The sequence below is a fragment of the Mytilus californianus genome, unplaced genomic scaffold (assembly GCF_021869535.1).
Source record: "Mytilus californianus isolate M0D057914Y unplaced genomic scaffold, xbMytCali1.0.p SCAF_7, whole genome shotgun sequence".
NCBI lineage: Eukaryota > Metazoa > Mollusca > Bivalvia > Mytilida > Mytilidae > Mytilus > Mytilus californianus.
Window position 1 is genome coordinate 107,909,957 of NW_026262723.1, and position 20,705 is coordinate 107,930,661.

The 20,705-nt window shown below is 31.5% G+C and overlaps 1 protein-coding gene across 1 annotated transcript in view; it reads right to left on the reverse strand.

The window, feature by feature from the left end:
- Positions 1 to 19,487, reverse strand: part of LOC127707900 (receptor-type guanylate cyclase Gyc76C-like) — a 148,429-nt gene extending 128,942 nt beyond the window's left edge. The window contains exon 1 of the mRNA XM_052212659.1: positions 19,376 to 19,487. The gene's annotated coding sequence lies outside the window, so the exon portion shown is untranslated. The remainder of the gene's footprint in view (positions 1 to 19,375) is intronic.
- Positions 19,488 to 20,705: the final 1,218 nt, after the last annotated feature.

The window sequence follows — 20,705 nt, forward strand, 5'->3', positions numbered from 1 at the left end:
ACCGTATTATTGCTGCTGACATTACTACACGACTGTTTAATGGAGGTTTAGCGAGCTATAAAACCAGGTTGTTTTACTTTTTTTCAAAGCAAGTATTTTTTCTACATCTATAAAGTAACGAAGACTGTTACCTCAAGCTTATTCCTCAGTACTGCTAGTTATTTAATAACGAATCTTAAAAGCAAAATTTTATAAGACTATTGGCACCTATGTTTTGATTACTTCATTTTTGGTGGGGTTCGTGTTGCTCAGTCTTTAGTTTTCTATTTTGTGTTTTGTTTTCGACTCATGAGTTTAAATGTCCCTTTGGTATCTTTCGCCTCGTTAAAGTTGTGAGACATAGATTTGCATATTATTTACTATAAATCTCAATGACTGCAAATTGTATTTCATGTTAATCATCAATAAAATGTACCGCTATTATGTTTGGTCCTTTTGCTTGCACATAATCATTAGAGATAGTTTATAACCTATTCAAAGGATATACAACCGTTACGGCAAATAGAATGAAGAATTTGCACTCAGTGTACGAGGTTGCTATCATAAGTAGTAAACGGCGGCAGACTTGTTCAATACCTAATAGTTATTTTTATGATAAAAGTCCCAAGTATAAATCTGATTTGTGCTTTATTTCATCAGACATTAACAAAAGAAAAGTATTACATTTTCTATTTTAGTACGTAAAACCATTTTTCATAATGCAAATGCTGCGCTAGTTTCTACACAGCTGCTAGCATCATATTTCTTTTTATAGTGGGATATTATATTTACTTGAAATTAGCTTCTGCACAGCTTGTGCTATGATAAAGTTATAGGAATATTATAAACATGTAAAATAAGACTTTTTATGCAGTGATGAAAACAGAGTCGGTGTATCAATAAAAAGGAGAATATCTAAAGACGGACAAAGAAAATGTTTTCTCTTTTTTATAAAATGTTAAATTGTAATTATAGTTTACTTGAGTGTGTCTTAAAATTTGCAGCCGAATATATTTCATTTGTCAGATCTCGTAATATTTAGGAAATATTGATATAGAATATAATAATAATAATTATAATGATAATATCAATGATTACTAGTATAATAATACCCCAAGTGTACTACTACTAATAATGATATGATAATACTAATGATTATAATAATACCCCAAGTGTATTGCTACTAATAATAAAATGATAATACTAATGATTATAATAAAACCCCAAGTGTATTGCTACTAATAATGATATGATAATACTAATGATTATAATAATACCCCAAGTGTATTGCTACTAATAATGATATGATAATACTAATGATTATAATAATACCCCAAGTGTATTGCTACTAATAATAATATGATTATACTAATGATTATAATAATACCCCAAGTGTATTGCTACTAATAATGATATGATAATACTAATGATTATAATAATACCCCAAGTGTATTGCTACTAATAATGATATGATAATACTAATGATTATAATAATACCCCAAGTGTATTGCTACTAATAATGATATGATAAAACTAATGATTATAGTAATACCCCAAGTGTACTACTACTAATAATGATATGATAATACTAATGATTATAATAATACCCCAAGTGTATTGCTACTAATAATAATATGATAATACTAATGATTATAATAATACCCCAAGTGTATTGCTACTAATAATGATATGATAATACTAATGATTATAATAATACCCCAAGTGTATTGCTACTAATAATGATATGATAATACTAATGATTATAATAATACCCCAAGTGTACTGCTACTAATAATGATATGATAATACTAATGATTATAATAATACCCCAAGTGTACTGCTACTAATAATGATATGATAATACTAATGATTATAATAATACCCCAAGTGTACTGCTACTAATAATGATATGATAATACTAATGATTATAATAATACCCCAAGTGTATTGCTACTAATAATGATATGATAATACTAATGATTATAATAATACCCCAAGTGTACTAATACTAATTATAATTTCAGTGATGGCAATACAATAAAATAATAAATGTTTTAATAAAAGAAAGAGATGGCGAGCGTTGATTGATTTCATTTAAATTTCCAGAGAAATTCACGGAGCAAATAGTAATCCATAAGTCACCCTAACGTTCAGTAATTTATTATCTGTTTTCACATACTATGCTGCTGTGTTATAAACTGCCAACTTCGTTTTATAAAAGTCAAACTTCTGTTTCATCTACATCAGAATCATCAGTTACGCTCGAATTAAAACAGTCCAAAAAACAATGTTATGTACTGAGTTCAAAAGCATTAAAAAAGGAAAATATGGGGTAGAAAAACCTTAGTTTTTCAAATAATGCTAGTATACAAAGTTAGTTAACAGAAAATTAACATGTCAATGATAATTCATATCAACACACAAGTTCCGACTAACGGGTTGGTGAAACCCTCGGCGATGGCATCGACCTAGTGATCGCAGAAACTTATCAAAGATTTTTTATTGATATTCCTTTAACGGTTTTATTGACATAGACAACGATTAACTTCTGTAACAGTTTGATTGATAAAGATAAACTATATACTGTAACTGGTTCATTATTAAAGATAAAAAGTAAAAAAACAAAAATACCGAACTCCAAGGAAAGTTCAAAACAGAAAGTCCCTTATCAAATGGCAAAATTAAAGCTCAAACATATCAAGCGAATGGAAAACAACTGTTATATTCCTGACCTGGAATTTCCTTATGCAGAAAATGGTGGATTAAACCTGGTTTTATAGCTAGCTAAGCCTATCACAAACTACTGTCACAGTTATATTGATATAGAAAAACTACTGTAATCGTTTATTTTATACATACAAACTACTGTAACCGTTTGATTTATACAGACACACTACTGTATTAGTTTATTGTATACAAACAAGCTACTGTACTAGTTAACTTTATACAGACAAACTACTTTACTAGTTTATTTCATACATACAAACTACTGTCTTAGTTTACTTTATACAGACAAACAACTGTACTAGTTAATTTTATCATGTTTATACAGACAAACTACTATAACAGTTTTATTGGTTTAGACAAACTACTGTAAACGTTTATTTTATACAGATAAACTAATGTAACCGTTTATTTTATACAGACAAACTACTGTACTAGTTTACCATATAAAGACAAATGAAAGAAACCTCTGTATTACTGAAAACTTATAATTCCAGGGTTTTCGATATCACAAACTAGTCAAAACATTTACATCGGTACAAGAACATCATTCGTAAATATAAATCAACATGCAGACATCTTATACGTTCAGGTATTTCGCATCCAATCTTTTATGGTAATATTCTATACAAAGCACAAAAGTGTCGACATTCACCTCAAAATCTAACCAAACCAAACAGACTTATTCAGAAGGGATATAGTTACGATACTGTTCTCAGGTCATTAAAGATGGCATATTTTGGTATTTATATTGATTCACTCATAGTGTCTTTGCATCGGAAATAAACACATTTATTCTAAAACCAGTTGTTGGCATGATACGAGTTATGTTCTTCTCATATATTTTATGACGGTATGATACCAAACCCCTAACGGGAGGGATTGTGCTGGATTTTCATATGATGAAGACATAATCTTTCAAACAGTTTAATTGAGGTCTGGAGCTGGCATGTCAGTAACTGCTAGTAGTCTTTTATTAATTTATGTATCATTGTCATTTTGCTTAGTTTCTTTTGTTACCTATTCTGACATTGGACTCGGACTTCTTTTAAACTGAGTTTTACTGTGCGTATTGCTGTGTGTTTGTTTATTCTACATTAGCTAGAGGTATAGGGGGAGGGTTGAGATCTCACAAAACATGTTAAACTCCGCCGCAGTTTTGCGCCTGTCCCAAGTCAGGAGCCTCTGGCCTTTGTTAGTCTTGTATGTTTTTTTTTAATCTTAGTTCATTTATATGTTTTGGAGTTTAGTGTGACGTCCATTTTCATTGAACTAGTACACATTTTTGTTTAGGGGCCAGCTGAAGATTTTCTCGCTGTGTTGAAGACCAATTGGTAGCCGTCGGCTGTTTTCTGCTCTTTGGTCGGGTTGCTGTCTCTTTGTCACATTCCCGATTTCCATTCTCAATTTAATACTGTACTAGTTTTCTTTATACGGACAAACTTCTGTACTAGTTTATTTTATTCAGACAAGCTACTGTACTAGTTTACTATATACAGACAAACTACTGTGCTTGTTTACTTTACAGAGACAAATAACTGTACTAGTTTATTTTAAATAGACAAACTACTAGGCTAGTTTACTTTATATAGTCAAATTACTGTACTAGTTTACTGTATACGGACAAATTACTCTACTAGTTTACTTTATACAAATTACTGTACCAGCTTACTTTATACAGACATACTACTGTACTAGTTTACTGTATACAGACACATTACTGTAGTAGTTTCTTTATACAGACTAATTACTGTACTAGTTTACTTTATACAGATTAATTACTGTACTAGTTTAATTTATACAGACACACTACTGGATTAGTTTACTTTATACAGACTAATTACTGTACTAGTTTAATTTATGCAGACTAATTACTGTACTAGTTTATGTTATACAGACAAACTACTGTACTAGTCTTCTTTATACAGACTAATTACTGTATTAGTTAATTAATACTGACTAATTACTGTACTATTTTAATTTATACAGACAAACTAATGTACTAGTTTACTTTATACAGACTAATTACTGTACTAGTTAACTTTATACAGACTAATGACTGTACTAGTTTACTTTGTACGGAATAATAACTGTACTAGTTCATTTTATACAGACAAACTACAGTACGAGTTTGCTTTATACAGACTTATTACTGTAGTAGTTTACTTTATACAGACTACTGTACTAGTTTACTTTATACAGACTAATTACTGTACTAGTTTACTTTATACAGGCAAACTTCTGTAATAGTTTTATTGATATTACTATAAAAAGTTAACTTGTTAATACACTAAGTCACTTTACCAACAGACGAAATAAGCTTTCCAAAGTTTTGGCATAATGTTGCTTATATTAAATTACATTTCAATAAATATTATTCTATTATATTACACATTTGATTACACACTTTGATGTTATGTGAAATCAAGTATTTATTGAGAGAAAGTGATTGTCAGTTAATATAATCCATGTATATATTTGTTGATGTGCTTTTTCACATTATATATAACATAAATCATTTTATGATGATAGAACTTGCATTGGTATGTAATAGTAGGGGTAACACCCTGTTATTACGGAAGATTTATTATACTTTAAACGAGATATATTTTGGGAATTAACATATGAGACACATTGTTTATGTTTCTATTCATTATGGAATATATTACAAAATAAGATTGACAACAATAACAGTATCAGTCTAACACTTACAAATCAGCTAATCTACGAAATTCGGCAATTCAGAGCATGTTTAACAATTTATTCTGTACGCTCGGGACCAAAGCCAAAAAATATATATAAAAAAAACTCTATCAGCAGCTGTACCGACTTAATAGAAAAACAAAAACATAAAACCAATAAGTTTACAGTAAGGAAATTACAAGAGAAACTGCTTCAGGTTCTGAAACAGCCTTTTTGGTATAAAGTTCACCCTCGAACAAACGGAAATTATGTCTTTTCTAGGGTAAACAAATCTTCATTATTCCAAACAGCAAGGTTAAAATGATTGAATTATAATTAGAGAAGCAGCAACACAATAGTATAAGTTAAACGTAAAGATAATTATAAGTCCTCCAAGGAAAGAAAACCCGAACAATATTTTCAGCACTTAACTGCACTTCGTCTATACAAGTGCATGAAAAGGCAATAGGAAATAAAAGAAATTCGATTTTTTTTATTTGTATCTGATAAATAACAGTCTTTGCAAATTTGAAATGACAATTAAAATTAAAAATAACTATATCTTTAGTTCGGATTTCAATTTTTTTAAATCACTGAAAATCCTGAATCAACAAATCAAAAAATAGTATGCACACTTGTCACAATATGATATTTACTATTTTGATTGCACCTTTACAGTTCCTACTTTGATGTAACAGCTCCTTCGGTTAAATTTGACATTGGTATTTATAGACGATTTTGTTTTTAAGTTCTCAACCGTTTCATATGTTTGGCTTTTCAAAATTTTAGTCCCGAGCGTTTCTAATCAAGTTTATTCCAAAAAAAAGTGTCGTGTTAAAGATGATTTTTCAATATGTTTTGGTTTGTAATATAAAAATAACTTGGGACAATAGTGTAACAGTACAATATAAGAAGAAACTAAAAAAATAAGTAGAAAAGGGCTTTACTGATCAGGTCAATACAAAACAATAAACATCTAACAAAAATACAGACCGGGCGTGGCAGGATATTTTTGCATCCTTCACAACAAAAATGACATAAAGTACATTCATGAGAGTATTCGCAGTAACTGACAGTTAGTTCAAAGCCAATAACATCTAATAAAAAAATCTTATCTAAAAAAAGACTTAAATATCAATCAGTACACATCCAATATCCAATGGATTTAGTATAAGACATCATTACTGTCAGAGAAAAACATGTCTGATAATTAACTTTGTTTTATATTACGTATTTGTGTGTCGTATTGACGATGCGTCTCAGATATATATTTATATATTTTTATACAGTTACATTTTGACTCCCACCCTTTTTTGTATTTTTAACTAATGGTGATAAAAATTATCTTATCTGTTAAGAAAATTTCACATTTAGACCTATGAAATATCCATATTTTTTTTATTAATTCAATCAAAATATATTCGAAGTAAAGACACCGTATTGAATTTTATAATTTCAGTTGTCAGCAGTGTTAAAAATAAATACGGTTAGATCTTTATATACTGTCTTCATCTGACCATTGCTATTATTCTAATAGTTAACTATACTTTTAATGCTACCAAATCACTAACATTTATGATCCTGCATCCTTTCAATACTTATATGTTGACCATGCACACTGCCATGTATAAATAAAGGCAACAGTAGTATACCGCTGTTCGAAACTCATAAATCGATAGAGATAAAAACAAATCCGGGTTACAAACTAAAACTGAGGGAAACGCATCAAATATAAGAGGAGAACAACGACACAACAAAAACACAACTTTAAAATGTAACACACACAGAAACGAACTGTAATATAACAATGGCCATTTTCTTGACTTGGTACAGGACATTTTAAGAAAAAAATGGTGGGTTGAACCTGGTTTTGTGGCATGCCAAACCTCCCGCTTTAATGGCAACGTCAAACACAACACCAAAACGACAACAGCACATGACAGGACCACAATACAAATAAATGGGAGAACATATAGGACAAAGAAACACACGAATAATAGCTAACAAAAGGTACTAGGCTTAAAAATCAATACGCCAGACGTGCGTCTCGTCCACACACGCTCAGATGAAAAAAGCTTGAAAGCCAAAACAAGTCCAAAGCCGAAGAGCACCGAGGACCAAAACGTCCAAAAAGTTGCGCCTAACACGGCCAGGGTTTTCTGCTTGGGACAAGAACATCCTTATTATTTAGAATAATTTATAATTTTGCAAACAGTAAATTTTATAAAATGACTATATAATAGATATACATGATAAAACCGAAGTGGGGACTAACTACAGAATAAAAACGGATACATTACATAAAACAACTTAATCCAACATATAAAAATACACAGCCGAGTTAGCCAAAGCATCAATGCACAAAGTGACGTCACATTTGAAATTCTAAAAAACACACAAAGTGACGTTACATTTGAATTTGTAAAAATATTTCCCAAAAATAAGATAGGATAAGGATTGATTCAAGATTAGATTTGTAATACTGACATTACATTTATTAATAACAATGAAAATTACAATACTTGTTGATAGCTAATTGTGGTAGTAATTAGATAATTAATTGTATTATCTAACTATGTCGGTGTTTCTTCTGAAACTTTAAACCAAATATATCATATAAATTTCGTTCAACCACACTAAAATCTAATAAATGAAGGGGGGTGATTAGTTATCTTTACCATAACACACGAATATAACAGAAAAGACGTTAAGACATTTGACAAAATCCGACGAGAATAACAAATATAACATCAAAATCAAATACATGAATTTTGGATAGAAAGGTACCGTGACACGTCTTATAGCAATGCGGTTTCACACTCAGCAAAACAGTCACAATCGGGAATAATAATAATAATAATAATAATAATGATAATAATAATAATAATAATAATAATAATAAATTCTCTATTTAAAGAGAGTAACCCAATTTGAAGTAGTCTAATTTTCATTGAGGTCCTCAAACAAAATACATGTATACAGTTAACATTCATACATTCATACATTAAAATACAACATATATAACTAGTATATACACAATTCAATCATTCAAACATACAAATGGCAATAAATGGCAATAATTGGTAAAGTTTTGATTAAATTTTCTTATTCTTACAATAAAAGAAAGAAAACAAATTATTCGACTTGCATAGAATTTTCAAGAAAATGATTATAACAATGTTTCTTAAATAATTCCACATTTTGACAATTTTTTATTTTGAGTGGTAAATTATTCCATACCTTTGTAAAAGTTTGTATTTGGTCTTGGAACAAAAAGATCATTATAAGAGACAGATCGTAAGTTGTGGTGTTGCACATCATTAATATTTAGCATTGTTAATTAATCAGGTGTTAGTCCATTTACAATTTTATACACTAGAATTGAGTGTTGGTATTTTATTCTTTTTGTAAAAGATAGCCATTTTAAAGATGAAAACATAAATTAGATGGAACAGAAATATCGCATTCAAGTATAATTCTTGCTACTCTTTTTTGAAGTTTTATGATTCTATCTGAATCGTTTTGTAATAAATTTCCCCAAACTGAACTACAATAGTCTATATATGGTAGAATATATGCATTATAAAATAGTTGTCTTGTGTGAATAGGCAAATATACTTTAATTTTAAACAAAAGTGATATTTTAGATGAGATAATCTTGCATATACGATCAACATGATCCTCCGAGCTTAAATTTTCATTAACGTCAATTCCAAGTTATTTGACCAAGAGTTCCAAATTGGGAAGTTGAAATCATCCCTTCGTAAATTTTACGGACGCCATCACGAGTTGGTTGACCGTTATGGAATAACCGTTTCACAGATGATATCGGATATGTTCCTTATGTCGTAACTACAATACCATCCCTTTTCACGAATGTGACATACCGAATTAGACTATTTACCGGATTTGTAATAACACAAGCAACACGACGGGTGCCACATGTGGAGCAGGATCTGCTTACCCTTCCGGAGCACCTGAGATCACCCCCAGTTTTTGGTGGGGTTCGTGTTGCTTAGTCTTTGGTTTTCTATGTTGTGTCATCTGTACTATTATTTGTCTGTTTGTCTTTTTATTTTTGGCCATGGCGTTGTCAGTTTGTTTTCGATCTATGAGTTTGACTGTCCCTCTGGTATCTTTCGTCCCTCTTTTGAAAGAATGGACATTTTCAATACATGTTTCATTGACGGTAATACATAATTCTGATAGTTGTGTAAGTTTTTGTTTTGAACCCAAGTTCATACACATTGTTTTTTGTGCATTAATTTTCATACTTTTTCCCCGACTGCTAATAAATAATGCCTTTACACAAAATCTGTTGAAGTGTACTGATTGATATTTTAAACTGGAAGTACATGGGGCTTTTGTTGGTTTAAATCTAAAGATATATGGTCTTAAAACTAAAAATATTTAACACCGCCGTATTCTGTATGTGCCTACCCCAAGTCAGCATGTTATACAATGGTTATCGTTTGTTGCTGTATATCATTTTTTTTTCTGGCCGTTGGTTTTTTTGTTTGGATTGTTTAAAATTTGGCTTGTTGATCCTTTTATATTCTGTTATGCGGTATAGGTTTTTTCTCATTGTTGACGACCGTACTGTGACCTATAAGTTTTTTATCATTGTTGACGACCGAACTGTGACCTATATGTTTATATCATTGTTGACGACCGTACTGTGACCTATATGTTTTTTTATCATTGTTGACGACAGTACTGTGGCCTATATGTTTTAACATCTACGTCTTTTAATTTCTGGTCGATAGTTGACACATTGACAATCATACCACATCTTCTTATTTTTCTGTTGATTTATTGTGACAGACACAAATTTCGTCTACAATGCTGGCCGGTAATTTCGTTCATCCGGTAATTCAGGCGACAGTAGTATACAAATGTTAAAATCTCGTTAATCGATTAGGAAAATCAAGGCAACAATCAAAAACTGAGGGAATCGTATGAACTCTAGGAAGATCGGTGCGTCTTCTGCATCACTCGCCTAATTTGACAATCGAGAAAAAAAATGCTAAAATAAAGGCAATAGTAGCATACCGCTGTTCAAAAGTCATAAATCGATTTAACTGAAACAAATCCGGGTCACAAACCAAAACTGAGGGAAACACATCAACTATAAGAGGAAACAAAACGGAACAACAGTTACACTGAGCTGCTACAAAAACAAACGCCAACATACATAGAAACGGACTATGTGATAACGACTGCCATATTCCTGACTTGGTACAGGACATTTTAAGAAAAAATGATGGGTTGAACCTGGTTTTATGACTAGCCAAACCTCCCGCTTATATGGCAATGTTAAAAGTACCGCTAAATTGTAAAACTTCATTTCATACAACTATACAAGAATCTTAAGATCCAAGGCCTCGAAAACATGTCGCTAGTATGTTGAAACATTATCTTATCGTATCGGTTAACCAATTCGTAATGATGCTTGTAATACTCATGTAGTGACGATTTTAGTCGTTCTTCCTTTATAACTTTGTTGGAGCGGTTTTTTGTGCAAGGAGCACACCCCCTGGTAATGACGTCTGTAAAGTGTTAACTGATATATGTAATCGACATGCAAAGGATCAGATGGTATGTTACTGCTGAGAAATTAGAAGTTGACAAATCAAATGTGGAAATCATCACGTTTGGCATTCAAACTATTAAGTCGAAAATAAGCTGACAACGCCATGGCTAAAAAGAAAAAGAAACCAACAGACAAACAACAGTACACAAAACACAACATAGAAAACTAGACTGAGCAACTAAAACCCAACCAAACAATAGGGGTGATCTCAGGTGCTCTGGAAGGGTAAGCAGATCCTGCTCCACATGTGATCCCGTCGTGTTGCTCATGTCAGTACAAACCCAATCTAATTCGGCAGGTCACAATCGGGGAAAATTTCAACATATACAAAAGACTTTATACTTTCGGTAGCATACCTACATGTAATAGCAAGTCACTAGAAAATTGAGATTTATACAATCATTGATATGTGGGCTATTGAGTGACAGAATATCGTCAATATAACAGTATCTGAAAGTAAAATTAAAGAACTTTGCAAGATGCTTTTTAACGATAAGAACTGACTTACCGGACGTACAAAATTACCGGACTTTAGTGTATGTTAGACTCATCAGTTGGGCTCGGCACAAAGCAGTTGAATCCGAAATCAAAGAAGGAGTTGAAGAGCATTCAAAACAAAAAATTCCGAAGGGTTGTTCCAAATACAATTCAGGACATATATGACTTGGGTCTTGCATTCAATAATTACAATTGCCAGTTCTTTTAAATGGTACTTTGTGTCTTTTTTCTATTATTTGTTAATGTGCTTAGTGTTGTGTCTTTTTTGTTGTTATGGATGTTTAAATACCCTGCCACGTCCAGTCTGTGTTTTTGTAAAAGAGGGATAAAAGATACCAGAGGGACAGTCAAACTCACAGATCGAAAACAAACTGACATAACGCTATGGCCAAAAATAAAGACAAACAGACAAATAATAGTACAGATGACACAACATAGAAAACTAAGGACTAAGCAACACGAACCCCACCAAAAACTGGGAGTAAGATGTTTTTTATACTTTGTATCGATCTGATGAGTTAAGCCCTTTTCAACTGATTTTAATAGTTTCTTCTTATGTTGTTCTGTTACACCACTGTCCACTGAGGGAGGGTTCGTGCCTTCAAACATGCTCGTAGTATGAATAACAAATTAATTTTGTGAAAAATGTTTCTGTACTCCTAACAACAAAATTTTTATATTTAAATTTACCTGTGTACGTTACTTTATTTAATGCCATTTTATCCTTGGTTAAAGTTGTCTTTTTGACATTGAAACATATTTTTTAATTATATTGTGTCATAGATCAAACTTATTCGTTCAGTGTATATTCACTTGTTTTTTTGTATTGTCTATTTGATTGAGTTAAGCCATTTTAATTGATATTTTATTATTTGTCTTTTTATGATGTGATGTTATACCACTGTTTCAGGTTAGGGTGAAGGTTGGTGCCTGTTAAAACGTTTAAACCCGCTAAATTTGTATGCACCTGTCCAAAGTCAGGAGCCTGTTGTTCAGTGGTTGTCGTTTGTTGGTGTGGTTTATAAGTGTTTCTCGTTTCTCGTTTTTTATATAGATTAGACCATTGGTTTTCCTGTTTGAATTATTTTACACTAGTCTTTTTTGGCTCTTTAAAGCTTGCTGTTCGGTGTGAGCCAAGACTCCGTGTTGAAGGCCGTACTTTGACCTATAATTGTTTACTTTTTACACATTGTGACTTGGATGGATAGTTGTCTCATTGGCACTCATACCACATCTTCTTATTTATATTAACCTCGCTATCTATATGTGCTCTTATGTTGTGCTGTATCACCACTGTCCCAGATTAGGGGAGGGTTGAGAGCTCACAAATATGTTTAACCCCACCACATTATTTATGTGCCTGTCTTTGATTGGTTGTCGTTGGTTAATGTCTGTAATGTTTGTTTTTCGTGAATTGGTTTGTTATAAATCAATTGGCCGATTAGTTTTCTCAATTGAATTGTTTCATATTTTTCATGTCGAGGCCTTTAATAGCCGACTATACGATATGGGTTTTCCTCATAGATGAAGGCCGTACGGTTGCCTATAATTGCTTACATCTCCTTCATTTGAACTTTGGTGAATAGATGTCTCGTTGTCAATCATACCACATCTCCTTATTTTCATATAAGTTCCAATCTTTTATGTCAAACGCTTTTCACCTGTTATTTGTTATTTGTTCTAATGATCAAATTGTACTGTTGCACAACTGTTCCAGGTTCGGGGAGGGTCGAGCGCTCATAAACCTGTTAAACCTCGCCACATTCTAAACTTGTATGTAATCCAGTCGTCAATTGCTATATGTCACAAATTGTTTTTAAATATTATTAGCTCATATCAGGTCGTTGATTTTATCTTTTGAAATAAAATTATTGAAATTGTGTTATCCCAGGCCTTATCTTATTTAGTTTAATATATTGGTTGGGTTTTGTCCATTTTAGAAGGATTTACCGGATATTTTTCTTATTTTAAATCATTCCACATCTCCTTTTCTTAATTTGAATAAATATAAGATTTTTTATATTTTCTTTTCTGTACACCTTATCTAGGAAACGGCAATTTAGTGCTTTCTATATAATAAAGGATGCTTTCTGTCGCTGGCAAAAGTAAATTCATCTTTAAATATATATTTTGCTTGACTTATATTATTGAGTTGTAGTTACGTTTACCTCCCTTTATTATAATTTTCCTACTGTCCTATCTGTTTTCTTGATAATGTATGGGTTAACTTGAAATGGTAGAAAAATCATGAATGTGGTTATATTTTAAAAGTTTTTAATATCTTAACTGTTTGTTTGTCATTGTCATACTGTTGAAGTAACGATGACCACAAACTGCATTTACAAACAAGATCAAATTGAAGCAATTGATGTATTGGCAGTTTGCTACCCAATAAAGGTTATGTAACTACAATATCGATAATTAGCCATTCTTAACATTGTGTCGGGAAAACAGATAATAATTATCATGATCTTTACTACCACGATGTTATGACTACACTACGAAACACCCTTTCCATCTATTAAATTAATAACAAAGATAAAAGTTTTATAATGCATGCTTTGACGTAAAATATCACTAAAAATGAATAAATATGTTTTAATGTTTAAGATAAAGCAAACTATTGCTCTTAATGATTTACTCCTTTCAGCGAAACGTGCAAAACTGCAAAACGAAATTGTCAATTGATCATGTGTTTATCACTGACTCGAACAACACTACAATCGATTATATCATGATAGTTCTGAATAACTTGTACTTATAATAAACATACAATTGAGGAAGAGTCGTAATTATGTAAACTTTTATCACTAACTAGAATCATTACGAAACATGGATTACATATACGTAAACAAGGCAGTAACATTATAACAAGAAAACTTATGAAAAAAGGTATTAACAAAAAAACCAAATTCCAAGGTAAATTAAAAAAGGGGATGTCTATAATACCTAGCAAAATCAAACCCCCGACTATATCAACCAACGGAACAAATGAAAAACAACTGCAATATTCCTTACTTGAAACAAATATTTTTCTGAGAAAAATATTTGTATATCAAAAAACTTTAATAATATAGATACATATATTGTAAGAACAGGAATAAAAGCCCTGTTCATTGATAATTTTCTATGTTTTCTATGTATTGTGTGCGATTTTGTCCCATGTACATTTACTCCATATCCTTTCATTTTCTATATATTGTACAGATATTTTAGTGGATCAACGGATGACGTCGAGCTGATCGGTTGTATTAAAGATATAAAAATACCAAGAAGTTCTTAAAGCTGAAATACATTAAATGTATACAAGGCAGCAGTTGATTTATTTACTTTCTACTAGAGAGTTATATAATCATTTGTTACAATACGATAATACTCTAGGTTAGAGTGTAAACACAGACGTTAACGTCTTAAGTAAATATATTGGAAGAATTTGGTTAATAGGTTTTAGTGTCTGAATTTATCATGCATGTGTAATTACGTCTGACGATTAAATAATTAAGATTCTTAATATTCTATGAAGGTTAGATTTGTATATCCACAACCTAAAAGTATAGGCTACATTGTAATCACCTTGTCCGTCCGTTTGTCTAATAAATATGTTCTTCACACTTTTCTCAGAAACTATTGAATATAATGACTTCATATTTGGACAGCAGCTTGACAATGGTGAGTTTTAAAGTGTGTGTGCTCTTCAGATTTGTCTCATACCCATTTCTTGGTTGCTTATACTTTGATTGTTTTCATTATGTTGAATGAACTTCTCCATATATTTTTCCAAAACTACTGAACAGAATGCAATACTATTTGGTTATTAGCTTGATAATAAGAAGTTGTAAAGTGTATTCCGATACTTTAAATTACGAGTGAGGGAATGATTAGCACGACAATGCGTGTTATCTTATTGTATTGACATCATTGTAAAATGGAATCAACAACACGTTTAAAAAACCTTAGCGTCATAACATTTAATGTAGAAACAGTATCTTTCGGCACTTTTATATTTCTATAAAACAGTATCTTTCGACACTTTCGTCTTTCTATATCACAATGTATAGATAAAGTCCTGGTTAACTATATGTGTCGGTGAGACACATACGCCACCACGTATAGCTTTATTGCATAAACGGTTATTCGGAACGATAGGTAATCGCGATCTGTAAGTCCTTATTAAAAAAAAGAAAGTCTAGAGAATTTTCATTATCTTTTTTAAAGTCGAAGTACAAAAAACTGATCAACCGAAACGAATTACAAACTCGATATGTAATTCATCATTTAACCATAACGTACCAAAAACGGTCCTGAATGTACGGGCTTTACAAAAACGTCCAGACAAGTTGTACAATTTTAAGTTCAATTCCGTTAAATATGGTTTAACGACATGACACTCAAACTTTTTCTATAAATTCAAACAACAGTGGTTTACCGATGTTCAAATCTCATAAATCAATAATAAAGAAAATACAATTCAAGGTTTAAAACAAGCACTGAGGGATTTTCATAAACTCCAAAAGGAGCGAGACCGGGTGCGACGACAGGATAAAAGTTACCTGTCATGCGAATCCACCCTCAGTCAAAATATCCCACCGGTGATCGAACACAAATATAAAATAACAGATCAGACGAATATTGTTGTATCTAAAGATCTAACGCGAACATGTCGCTAGTGAGTTACAACACATTCATAATGTAAAGATTAACCAATTCTAGATGGTGATCGTAAAGTGTATGTAGAGTAAATTTCAGTCGTTCTTCCTCATAAATCTGTTGAACAGTTTTGTCGTAAAAACGCATCCGTGTTAATGCAGTCTTTATAGTGAACTTGCACGATGGCAACGTATTAATTGAGATATGTAAACGGTATACGATTGGGCAGAGAGTATATTACTACTGAGAAATTGGAATTTGACGATTGGAGTAAAACATTTAAATTAATCATGCTTGTCATAGATTCTAGTTTGAGTTCGATATAGTCCATCTTTCAATTGCAATCAATACCTATCTTTTATTTTGTTACCCGAGACGCGCGTTTTGTGTATATAAAACTCTTTAATTGCGCTCGATTCAAACAGTTAGAAAACCAAATCAAATACAATAATGAAAGCATTACAAACTGAAAATTCCGAGAAGTTGTGTCAAATACGACTCAGAAAATCTTTGAACATATCAATATTATTTCATATCAACACAAAAGTGATGACTACTAGGCTGGTGATACTCTTTGGGACGAATCTTCCATCAGCAGTGGTATGGACCAAGTAGCTGTAAAACCTCATCGAATAAACTAGGCTTATAATTTGGTACGCAAGACGAGAGTAAATCGTAAAAAATCATAAAGTTTTGATATTGCTTTAACAATTGTAAAGATTATGATTAAAGATTTTCAATTGTTTTAGTAGATCTTTGGAATCTTTAAGAATCCACATCTAATTGACCCCGCTTGTTGAATTTACCTCATCACAATATTCTAAGAGCCAATTTTCATGTATGATGTACGGTATACATATGGTGTTCTCAGTTTTGCTGTGAACTACATTTTCTTTCGTAAGGCAATCCAAATAATGACTTCTGCATTTTAAACAAAATTGATTGATGTTTTGTTTGCTGGAACAACACTTTATTTGTCGCTAAGATATGATAATTATTCACAACCTTTGCTTTCTTGAAAGGGTTTTAAACCTGTTAGCTCATTCTAAATCGTAGATTTTTAAAGAACGTCATTATTACGTCTTATGATAATAATTATATCAATATCTAACAGAAAAGACCGTGTAAGTGTATGACGGGAGGACAAAAGGACGGAATTATAGAATGACAGAAGCAGAAACATTTATCTTACCTTTATAGCATTTTGTTCACGTTATAATTATTAAATCAAAAAGATAGAATTAAGGCTAAAATCATGATAGACTATTTTTTTGGAGTTACTAATTGCAAAATGAATGTGATATATAGTTATATTCAATAAAATCAATTAGCTATTTGTCGGTTAAGAGTGTGATTTATTTCAATAGTTGCATTGCTCGATAAGGTATCGTTTTTTTTAATTGACTTTAAATGTAAATTAGGCAGAAAATGAATGCCATGGAACTATAACTTTTGCCACAAGTTCTCATTTTGTTATCAAATTCAAATATAAAACAAAAACAAAAACAACATCGGATGCAATGAAATTCCATGATTTCGTAATTCTGATACTGACTCTTGATGAAGGCCATAAAAGTATTATTATATTGAACTAAAATGATGTAATGCTACTTTTGTTGCATATTCTGTGTTTTAGAGTCTTTATATTGTTGTAGAATAATTACTACATCTAAATCAGAACTGCGACCGAATCATGTGACCGCCGCCATTTTCACCGGACTACAACAAGTTATTTCTCCGATGCTAAAAAGCCAAAATTCTCAAATGATTAAAAGAGAGTCGAAAGATACCAAAAGGACATTCAAACTCATAAGTCAAAAATAAACTGACAACGCAATGGTAAAATCAAAGACACAGACCAAAAGTCAAGCAACAGTACACAAAACAAAACATAGATAACTAAAGACTGAGCAACAGGAACCCCACCAAAACCCGAGGTTGGTCTCCGGTCCTCTGGAAGCAAGTTAGATTGTTTACGCGTAGTTTCCATCTGGAAAAATGGTAAGTTTTACTATATGCAGCAAAATAGAGATGTGTTGTGATTATTTTATAAGTACTAAAATATTATAGTGAAGGTTGTTTTACAAGCCCACCTCCCGAAAAAATAGTCCCCCATTTCAGATTTTTTTTAATATCGAGCTTATTCATGGTTTCTGCTTACCCTTACAGGGCAACTGAGATTACCCCTAGTTCTGTTTAAAATCGACTCGCGTTGCAATTGCTTTTGATCTTGTGTTGTTCTTTGTTGTTTGTTCTTTTTAACTTTTCAATGTCAGTCTTCATTACACCGGTAACAGTCGTGTCTATTACACCGGTAACAGTCGTGTCTATTCTTTGTCATGAAAAATGTATTTCAATTTTAAGACTTCACACACGGTCAAGTTTTAGGGTTAGAAAATTTACTTGACCGATTGTTTACGAATTTGTTAATGTCTTAGTGTTAGATAAGAGTCAATTGCCAATCATTTATAATTGTGTGATACCTGGTCACTTGATATCTCTTTTTAACAACGTATTTATAAGAGTAACACAACGAGCCTCCCATGTGGAACAGGATCTATTTACCCTTACGGAGCGCCTGGTCTCATTCCCTATGATTTAGGTGGGTTTCGTGTTGCTAATTTTTGGTTTTCTATATTGTGTTTTTCATACTGGTGTCTGTTTTTTATCGTTTTTCGTTTTGTGCCTAGGCGTTGACTGTTTAACATCAATTTGTGAGTTTGAATATCCATTTCGTATCTTCCGCCTTTCTTTTGATGAGTTGAATTCTTCGATCAAATTAAAAGAAAATCCAACATAAAATGATGGCGCTGGCGTGGCGAAAACAAAGTAACGAAGAACTAGGCAATACAATTATGCCCACTACATCTTCGTTGCGCTGGGCATAATAATAGTGATATTCATGAGATTTTTTGATGGTGTCTCAATTTAATTTCTTTGTAAGTTGACATTACATGTGTCATATATTGTTACATCAAATTTATATTTAGCATTCAAAAACAGGGGATACCTGTAATAGTCTTTAGAGTAGAAATAACAAATTGGTGTAAATCAATTTTGACGAAAAAATCTTGCTTAATGTGAAAAAAACTTAAAACAAACAAACATTACTTTTAAGCACAGCAAAGCATGTATCCGTGAAAAAGTATCGTATTTATGACGTGATAAAGGACATTTTCCTACTTCCATTCAAGTATAGTGTCTATAATATTAAATAAGTCGACAATCTAAAGACAAAAGGCAAAATCTTACCTTTTAAATAGTTTAGGCTGAATACAATTCCTTATGAATGAATGTATTGTAATGATGTTTAATCATATAGCATTATATGGTTTAGTGAATGACATTGATGTTTAAGCAGATACGTCCTTCTTAAAGACATTCGATCTATACTATGTCTTTAACAACAGCTTGTTGTAACTGGGAGGTTTCTTCAATTAACAAAAATCGTTAATATAGAAAAGAATTTACATTGATAATTAAAAAGACGTGTTTTTGTTTAGTAGTTTATAAACAATTTAAGATCATTGCAAGCACGTTTTTGCATAAATTGAAACATAAATCAAGCAAGCTGTTGGGCGATATCAGATTTATGCTTTTAAATGATAAATAATCATTGAAATTAGTAAATGTTGATGATCAAACGTAGAGAAATGTTTTTATAAGCTAAAGTGACTTCCTTTTTCACCATTATACAAGATAACTTAAGTTTCATGAATCCAATGTTTTGCAAAGAGGCGCCATAAAAAAACAAATATAAATTTAAATCCCGTAACTTTGATCAGTCTTATCTGGTTCAAATGTGAAGTGGTTACATTTATCTTTAAAACGGTATGGTTTTTCTAAATAAATGACAATTGATTAAAGTGAAAAGACCCCCCAATCAACTCACAAAGAGTTAACAAAGTTCTAGAACATGGATCTATTTCATGATATGTACCTTTCTGCCGAGTAATAAAGTCATCAATACACTCTGTTTTATATACTAAAGGATAATCATTTTGTGTTTATAAAAAAGAGGCTGCAGGTACTAAAGGGACATTCAAAACTCATACGTTAAATAAAAACTTACCGAGTCATGGCAAATAGACGAAAAATGACGAAAAGACGAACAAGTCAACAAAGCACCCACAAAGAAAACTGATGATTGAGCAAATAATTACTAAATACCGAATGGATTCCAGAGTTTAAAGGTTGCTAGTTTTGAGGATTAAGTGTTAGATCATCATCATCATCATCATCATCATCATCATCATCATCATCATCATCATCATCATCATCATCATCATCATCATCATCATCATCATCATCTAACAACAAAGTCTGCATGTATATCTTCGTTGAATTAGATTTAAACTATATTATTTTCCTATGTGAGTCAGTTTATGTAATTTACAAAATCCACTGTACATTACTTTGAAATACTAGATTTTTCGTTGTTAAATACTCAAACTTATAGTTACTATATTTTTCAATTGTAGAAAAGGTATGGTATAATATCAGAAGGCACAACACGTGGTTCTGGAATAACTATCATCTGGTTAACTCATAAAATTTAGAAAGCCAAAAATAAAAAAAACAA